At 44.8% G+C, this 9,326-nt stretch overlaps 1 long non-coding RNA gene across 1 annotated transcript; it reads left to right on the top strand.

Annotated features, from left to right (window-relative positions):
• Window positions 1-6,037: 6,037 nt before the first annotated feature.
• Window positions 6,038-8,125, top strand: LOC123383168. The gene is made up of 2 exons (XR_006592621.1): window positions 6,038-6,177; window positions 7,531-8,125. It is a non-coding gene; the product is annotated as an uncharacterized LOC123383168 (long non-coding RNA).
• The last annotated feature ends 1,201 nt before the right edge of the window (window positions 8,126-9,326 follow it).

Below are 9,326 nucleotides of genomic sequence, written 5' to 3'. Positions count from 1 at the left end.
CCAGCCCAGGCATGTGAATGATTCGGGGAAATAAATGAAATTCTCCCACACTCTTTTAAGTAAGATGCCTAGTTGTATACTTAAAAAACGTGTTATTTAAGAACTCTGGCGCGGTCAGAGAACGGGAGAAAATTATTTTAGTGCTGTCCCCGCTGCGAGCCATCTGATCAGCCAGAGGTTTGTCTCTGTAGTTATTCACTCCCTGCCCTGTTCCAGCCCCCCCTTGTGCTAGCTCCATACTGAGCCCATTCAGCATTTTCAATTTTTTTTAATGTTTATTTTTGAGAGAGAGAGAGTACAAGCAGGGGAGGGGCAGACAGAGAGGGAGACACAGAGTCCGAAGCAGGCTCCAGGCTCCGAGCTGTCAGCCCAGAGCCCGACGCGGGGCTCGAACTCACAAACCATGAGATCATGACTTGAGCCGAAGTCGGACACCTAACTGACTGAGCTCCCCAAGTGCCCCCCATTCAGCATTTTCATTAAGAATCTTGAAAAAAAAAAAAACAAAAAACAAAAAAAAATAAAAATAAAAGAAAAAAAAAGGGGCGCCTGGGTGGCACAGTCGGTTAAGCGTCTGACTTCAGCCAGGTCATGATCTCGAGGTCCGTGAGTTCGAGCCCCGCGTCGGGCTCTGGGCTGATGGCTCAGAGCCTGGAGCCTGTTTCCGATTCTGTGTCTCCCTCTCTCTCTGCCCCTCCCCCGTTCATGCTCTGTCTCTCTCTGTCCCAAAAATAAATAAACGTTGAAAAAAAAAATTAAAAAAAAAAAAGAATCTTGATATGCGGCCTCCAGGACACACATCAACTACGTAGCTCCATGCCTGGCACACAGTGGGACCTGTCAACAGGACATATTGGCATTATTGTAAAAAGACCTCAGAGCGGGGCCCCTGGGTGGCTCAGTCAGTTAAGCATGACTCTTGATTTGGGCTCAGGTCACAATCTCTCGGTTTGGTTTGTGAGATCGAACCCCAAGTCAGGCTCTGCTCTGATGGCATGGAGCCTACTTCGGATTCTCTCTCTCTCTTTCCCTTTCTCTCTCCCCCCCGCTCGCTTTCTCTCTCTCTCTCTCTCAAAATAAATAGACCTCTAAAAAAAAAAAAAAAAAAAGACCTCAGAGGCATCTAGAACAAGGACCACCCGCTGCAAGCCATCAGAGTCCTTGTGGGTCACGCAGGCTGCCAGCGGCTGACTCCGGCCACGGTGTCAGGGAGCCCATGGAGAGATCGGGAGCCCGGTGAGGAAAGCCCAGAAGCTTTGCCCAATTCAGGAAGCAGCAGCTGACCTGACAGCATGGTTGCTCCCGGAAACAGTAAGGCCCAGAGCCATCAGCTCTTCCCAATTTTTCAGAGAAGCCATAAATCCTTACTTTTCTTTGAAATCCACCTGTTTAAAAACATTGGCAATTTATTTAAACTGCTCTTAAAATGCAACTGAAGGGTGCCTGGGCCGCTCAGTCGGTTAACTCAGGTCACGATCTCAGGACTCCCAAGTTCGAGCCCCGCGTTGGGAGTCTCTGCCTCCCTCTCTCTCTGCCCCTCCCCCATTCGCTCTGCCTCTCTGTCTCAAAATGAAATAAATTAAATAAATTAATAATACATTTAATTAATATAAATAAATTAAATAAATAAACATTTAAAAAGTAAAAATAAAATAAAATAAAATAAAATAAAATAAAATAAAATAAAATAAAATAAAATAAAATAAATTTTACCTGAATCAACAAACCTGACTGCAAGCTGGATCCTGCCTACAGGTAGCCAGTTTATGACCATCCCATGGAAGCAAGGTCTGAGTCCAGAGAAGTGAGGCCACCTGCCAAGGACACACGGCTTGTTGGTGTGGTGACAGCACAGGGACTGGGCCTCTAGGTGGCCAGGCTCAGTCTAACCCTTGCTCTCCAGCATCTGAGTGGCCCGAATGCCCCTCGGGGTTGCCCCGCTGACACACACCTGCCAAGGTCCCTGCACGTCACTGCCACGTTCACCTCTCTAAGCAAAAACTTTTCGATGATTCCCAGTGGCTTCCCGGACTCACGTTCGATCTTCTGTGCTGAGCATAAAATTCTTTCCCTTCCCTTGCTTTCTCCAAGGTCATTCTGAGAGCTTTTGAACTTGACCTCTTCATGGACCTCCACATCCTGGGCACCCACTGTGCAGGGCACAGCGGCCAGCCTTGAGGACACAGAGTCCAGTGAGACTCAGGCCCTGCTTCGAGGAACTGTGGTGGCCAATTTTATGTGTCAACTTCGATCAGCCATAGCGCCCGGGTATGTCATCAGTCACAAGGCCAGATGTTACTGTGAAGGTATTTTTTAGATGTGCTTAATATTTAAACCAATAGACTTCGAGAAAAGCAGAAGGCCCTCCATAATGTGGGTGGGCTCCATCCAATCAGTTGAAGGCTTAAGAGAGAAAAGACTGAGGTCCCTGAAAGAAGAGAACAAACACACTGCTCCAGACTGCCTTTGGACTCAATCTGCGACACCAATTCTTCCCTGATCTCCAGCCCTGCGTATTTTGGACTTACCTCCCTCCCCAGTCACATGAGCCAATTCCTTAAAATAACTCTCTCCCCAATACATAGACAGATGGATAGATAGAGGAGGGTGTGGGGGACAGAGAGGGAGGAGAGGGATACACGCATACCTTACTGGTTCCGTCTGTCTAGAGAACTAATACAGAAACTCGGAGTCTGCTGCGAAATATACTGACTGCGACTCCCTTCATTATACTAAATTCACATTTGATGTGAAGGCTCAGGAAAATGAGAGAAAGGGCAATTCCCCACCCCCCCCCCCCGCCCACCAGACTTGTAGGCAATTTCTGTGTATCTGTGCTATGTGCATTTTTTGGAGAAAAGTGGCAAAGAATTTTGGAGCCCCTCCCCCACAAAAACGCGAGGCCCACCAAATTCCCCGCGCTTGGACAGCCATCCCTGCTCTGCTAGTCTGTAACTCAGCGGTACCTGAAGCATTTCTGCGGGTCATTTTGCTCCCACCAACCAGAGACCTAGAATGAGCTTTCGGTGTTCATTGAAAATGAAGCCTCCGAGAAACGGCACAAGATGGAAATAATACCACCCCACCGATTTGCTGTGAGTCTTCTAAGAGGCGGCAAACGTGACGGAACTGCATGGGGGCTGAACCCACAGAGGGGACTCAGTGAGGGTCCCCTTGCTTATTTATTCAGCCGGATACACTCAAGGCCTGAGGAGCCCCCGTCCTCGGCTTGCAGGATTTCAGCGTAAGTCGACTAAGGTCAAGCTGTTCTCCTTCCAGCCATAGACACAAGGAAAGAAAGATGATGCACCTGCTCCTTTAAGTCCAAACTCCTAGCCCAGGACAGGTACTTTCTTCTCACAGAGGCGGTCGCATTTTCTCAGCTGCTCTCCAGGGTAATTATACCTCCCCCCAGGCAATTGTCACAATGCCAGGTTGCGAGCGCTTTACCTGTCCCTCCTTCCTCAAATCCAGAAGGAAGAGGGGCACGGGAGCCTGGCACCTGGGGTCAGAGTCAGGGAGACCAGCCTTGCCGTTCTGCCTAGTGGCATCCTGCTCTTCAGACCTTGGTTTTTCCCAATAACCAACAGGGGTTGATAAGACAAGTCACGTCACAGCGTGCAAGGATTTAATGAGATAAGTCATGCAAGGCTTGGGATCCCTCTCTAGGCAGGGTTGTAAGCAAGTATTATTTTTTTTATTACCCTAATGTTTGCAGGGGAAGGACCGCTGACACTGAGTCCCCTTTGCCTAACCTCCCTTGAACTGGGGCATCTTACCCTATCACCTGCCACCAAAAGAGCCCGGGCAAGCACCTTTTGGAAATGTACTTCTCACGTGACCTCTTGGATCACTGGGCTGGGTAGACAATTAGCTCTCATCCCGCTTTCCAGACGGGACTTCTAAAGTCCAAGAGGTGAAGCCACTTGCCCAGTAGGGCATGGCTGGGAAGCTGTGGAAAGGCTCTCCACTCCCAATTGCTCCTGCCCCTCTTACTGACTGCACAGAGGTCAGAAAGTTGATATGGCAGCCAAGAAACTTGGCAAGAGCTTCTTGGTCAGGGGGTCACAGAGCAGGAGAAAGCATGGGAACTTTTATCCCAATTACATCCTGTTTAACTTGGACTTCCCTAGAGCCTGCAAAGCCAAACGGCCAGCATAGTTCTTGCCCTTGGGTGGCCATCAGGAATTCTGACTTCTAATTTGGGCTGATTACTTTGGACAAGTTGCCCAGCCTCCCTGTTCTAATCTTCCCATTTATAAGTCTGGGATAATAATAGCTTCCTCTCTTTGGGGAACATTTCAATGGCTTTTTTTTTTCTGAACAGGGTGACATCATTTGTTCCCCTTAATTTGCTTTGTTTGGGTAGGCAGGAAATTATTTTCAGCCAGCAGCCAGTAATCACTAATCACACTGACAATTTGTAAAAAGTGAACTGCCAAATGTATTTCAAGACTGGATCTCTATTTGCTAATGCAACATTCCCCCAGGAGTGGATTTTAGCTGAAGTTCAGGCACCATGTGGCCGTGGTTAGAGACTGGGCTAGAATAGAAAATGCAATGGACTGAGTGTTAGGAAGCTCCTGGTGGGGCTGGGAGACCCTGATGAAGTCATTTTACCTGCCTGAGTCACTAACTCTTCAACTGTGAAAGGAGAGAGTTGGACTAAAATACCTTTAGGGTCCCCTTCAGCGATGCTGCTCTGACTTCACCTAAAATAATCACTTAATAAGAATAGTTCTCAGTTACCCTGGTCCCTCCAACCCTCACCCTTCCCCATTCCCCCTCCAGACAGATACCAGCATAAGCCAAATCATTTCACTCACTGTTTGAAACTCCTCCAATAGCAGAGCAAGGGCCAGGAAAATCATGGTGGGTTCATGCAAAGGTATAATATGCAGTCATTTAAAATGATGTCTAGGGCACCTGGTTGGCTCAGTTGGTTAAGTGTCTGACTCTTGGTTTCGGCTTAAGCCATGATTTCATGGTTTGTGAGATCGAGCCCCATGTTGGGCTCCGTGCTAACAGCATGGAGCCTGCTAGGGATTCTCTCTCTGACTCTCTCTCTTTCTCTTTCTCTCTCTCTCTCAAAATAAATAAATTAACATTTTAAAAAAAGAAATAAAAGAAAATGATGTATAAAGAGGAGCTTTCAGGGTGCCTGGCTAGCTTAGTTGGTTGAGCGTCCAACTCTTGATTTCGGCTCAGGTCGTGATCTCACAGTTTTGTGGGTTTGAGCCCTGCATTGGCTCTACCCCGGCAGTGTGGAGCCTTCTTGGGATTCTCTCTCTCCCTCTCCCTCTGCCCCTCCCTCACTCATGTGGTCTCTGTCTCTCAAAGTAAATAAATAAACTTTTTTAAAAAAGAGGAGCTTTCTGTACTATGGAGAAGCAAAGAGCTTAATTTAGGTGAGAAAGAAGGATGCAAAATAATATCTCAATAATTAAAAATATGTAAGACAAAGACTAGAAGGAAAGACCACAAGATGTTCATTGACTCAGCTTACTAAGTGCCAGAGCTGGGACTCAAACCCAGGTAGAAAGAATGTGAGTGAGTTGTTAGAGAAACAGCATGGGCAACAAATGTCCAGCACTTGAAGAGCTTAAAGACAAGAGGACTGGAATTGTGTCGTGGACCCAGAGAACTTATGTAGAGAAGCTATCGCTATTATCTGTCACGTATTTCACCATGGAGCATAATCCAATAAAGTTAGTTAATGCATTTTTGGCCAGATCCTTCACTTTCTTCCTTGTCTTCAGCAAAGTTTCTGCACACATTAAGAAGGCATGTTCTGTTCATCCTTCAGAATCGCCCTCCAAATATCTGTAGAAGCTAAGAAATAAATCTTTGGTATCTTAAGTGATGAATCTTTTTTTTCCCCTTACATCACCATCAGAGGTCCTAGATTATAAAATAATTAAATTACTTGATAGTTACGGCAAAAATCATGTCTTTTCCTCTGGGACGGGCCACTGCCTTTGAAATGACACTCTTAAAAAAGACAGATCATTTATCCCGGTCTTACTATTTCAGAAATCCCAGGATGATCCAGTGTTCCAAACCTAACGATCCCCCATGGTTTTCTGGACACAGCCCTAACTGTCACACTCACCGATGACAGACATGTCCCCGGGCCTGAGGCTCACATCCGGGATAACAGGAAATAATATGAGCTAGGTAAGTACAGACCCACGAAGTAGGTAAAAATCGCTGGATGTGTTATTTTCTTACATAAAAGAGTCCGCTTTAAACAAACAAAAACTACCCTGTTTCATAAGATGATGGGTGCAAGGCTATTGACACTAGAAAGGTAATTCTACCTAAATGATGGAGGAGGAACTGTTCATTCGAGTTAACCAGTACATGGGGCCCATCTCTCAAAACAGAAAAAATACATTAAGACAAGCTACCAGGCAGTATTTTTGTGGAAACGGCATCATGCTTGGAACCGGGAGACCACGATTCAAACCCCAGGCTCTTACGTCTCCTCCATGGGTTTTTTTGCAAGTTCCCAATCCACCTTAAGCTTCACTATTGCCACCGAAAAAAAAAAAAAATGGGGCTAACAGTTTTAACGCAGAAATGGCACTCCAGAAAATGTGAGTGGAATATAAAATTAAACATAGAAGGAAAAAATCAATACCCTTCTTACATGTTATATAGAAGACACACATTATATATAAAATATATATACATATCCATATCTTTCAAATATAGAACTCATAAGAGCGCCATGTTATCTATCACTGTGGACTATTAGTGCCAAGAGGGACTTCAGGGCTTATGAGTCTGGAAGGTTTCAACCTGGAGCCAAGCAGTTCTAGAAGTTCCATACGAAGCCAAGCAGCCTTCAGATGTGAGGTGAATGCCTGTAGTGTTTGTCCTCCCAGTATCCATTGCCCCTTCTCATGACAACAATATCCTAATTTTGTTGAGGGGAGCCATCCCTGTTGCACTCTCCACATGGTTCAGGTGGGGCTTACCCACCCCGTGTTACAGCGACAGGCGCATGGCCAGTCCAGCATCCATCCCACCATCTCTCCACAGGGATGGCCTCAGCTCTGGCCTGGACTTTTAACAGAACCATGAGAAAGAGTTGTGCTCTCCTTGGTGGGGTTGCTTAGCTGGCAGAAGATGGACATATTTGCAATGACCTGGGGAGATCTTTCCTGGAAAGAAAGCAAACAACTCAGCAGCACTAAGAGGCAGAGAGAGATAGGCTCCTGAAGGCATCCTCTGGGCTCCTGGGTCCAGCCGTGTCTAAAGCTAGAGCTTCTCCAAAACTTTTGAGCACTATGAACCATTACATTGCCTTTCGGTATAGGCCACTGTGAGCCGGGTCTCTATCATCTGAGACCAAAAGAATCCTGCCCAGTACAAGAGATTTCATGAATTCCTTGAAACGGTAGGCAAATTTTATATAAATACGCATAGATATATTTTCCCAGAGAGAGGATCTGTGTTTTTAACAAGTTCCTGAACTAAAAAGATTAAAACTGACCATTCTGATCCAATGCTCATATTTTTCAGATGAGAAAGCCAAGAATCAAGTCGAGGGAGTAACTTGCCTCAGGTCACATGGCAAGTTGGTGACAGAACACGGAACAGAATCAATTCTGCTGACTCAGCCTACCCTTACACCTCCCTCCTCCCCAGTGGAGCTCACCTCTGGCCACTCACGATCACCATGTGCAGGTTCTCCAATGTCCAGGGATGCACATCCAAGCCCTGTATTTTTTGAAGCCTCCTGGAAAATTCTAATGTGCAAGTAGGATGAGAACCCCTGCCTTACAACATGAAAACAATGGTGAGGAAGTACACACAACCCAACTATTCCAATATTCATTCCCCATTAAATAAATACATTACTTACATAAAATGAAATATCTTACTCTACGCCAGCACTGCAGTAGGTGTTGAGATGCAAAAATTGAAAAAAAAATACAGGACCTCCCCTGAAAAACAGTTGATCTCTTGGGTAAAACAAAACAAGAACAATCCATCCAAAAAAATGGCCACTTTTCATTGGCAACAGAATGGAATTCTTGGCAGCCTTAGCTTCAAACTCTCAGCCACCTACCTCTCTCTTGGTCTCTCAAATTAAGTAAACAATTCCTTCAGAAGATACGGTCGAGTGTTTGCATCTATTTGAAACAGTCCCATTTAGGGAACGTATGGCATTTGAGTACATTTACAAAAAGGGTAGAATTTAAGGGTAACGTTTTTGTGCAATCAAAGTTAAATTGCTGTCGGTGTAAAATAGACCGCTGTATTAGTAAGATGTTTTATGTAAGCCTCGAGGTAATCACAAAACAAAAATAAAAGATAGATTCACAAACAGTGAAGAGAAGGGAATCAAAGCATACCACTACAGAAAATCATTAATTCACAAAGGAAGGCAGCAAGAGAGGAAGAAAGGAACAAGGGACTACAAAACATCTAGGAAACAAGATGGTGTTAGTAAGTCCTTCCATATCAATAATTACTCTAAAGGAAAATGGATTGAATTCTCCAGTCAAAGGACACAGAGTGACTAGATGGATTTTTTAAAAAACAAGACCCAGCTATTTGCTGCCTATAAGAGACACATTTCAGCTTTAAGAACACACATAGGCTCAAAGTGAGGGGGTGGAAAAAGATAGTTCATGCAAGTGGAAATTTAAAAAAGAGCATGGGTAAGTTCACTTTTATCAGACAAAAGAGACTTTAAGTCAAAAACAGTAACAAAAGACAAAGAAGGTCATTATATAATGATAAAGGAGTCATTCATCAAGAAGATACAACAATCATAAATATATATGCACCCAACAGTGAAGCACCTAAGTATATTAAGGAAACACTAACAGATATGAAGGGAGAAATAGTCAACAATACATAATAGTAGCTGACCATAATACCTCACTTCTACCAATGGATAGACCGTGCAGACAGAAAATCAACAGGGAAACATTAGACTTGAATATACTTTAGGCCAAGTGGACCTAATAGACATCTACAGAACGTTCCATCCAATAGCAGAAGAGCACACGTTCTTCTCAAGTGCACACAAACATTTCACAGGGCACATTTCTACACACCAGCAACAGAGAGGTGAAAAGGAGAACGAGATCCCTGCTCTCAAGGAACTCACATCTAGGGCAGAAGTCCATGCTGGGAAATTTTTATGTCAAACTTGGCAAAGGTGGATGAAATTAAGACAACAGAGGCAGAAAATATACAGATAATAACATTGGCACCTCATACCTGTAACATTCTCCAGAGGCTTGCCCTTGAACAAATTAGTCACCTCACTTGGAGATGCACTATGGGCAGTGACAAAAGATGCC

This window comes from Felis catus, chromosome F2 (assembly GCF_018350175.1).
Source record: "Felis catus isolate Fca126 chromosome F2, F.catus_Fca126_mat1.0, whole genome shotgun sequence".
NCBI classification, from domain to species: domain Eukaryota; kingdom Metazoa; phylum Chordata; class Mammalia; order Carnivora; family Felidae; genus Felis; species Felis catus.
Note: the sequence above shows the minus strand (reverse complement) of the source record. Positions and strands in the feature narration are given on the sequence as shown.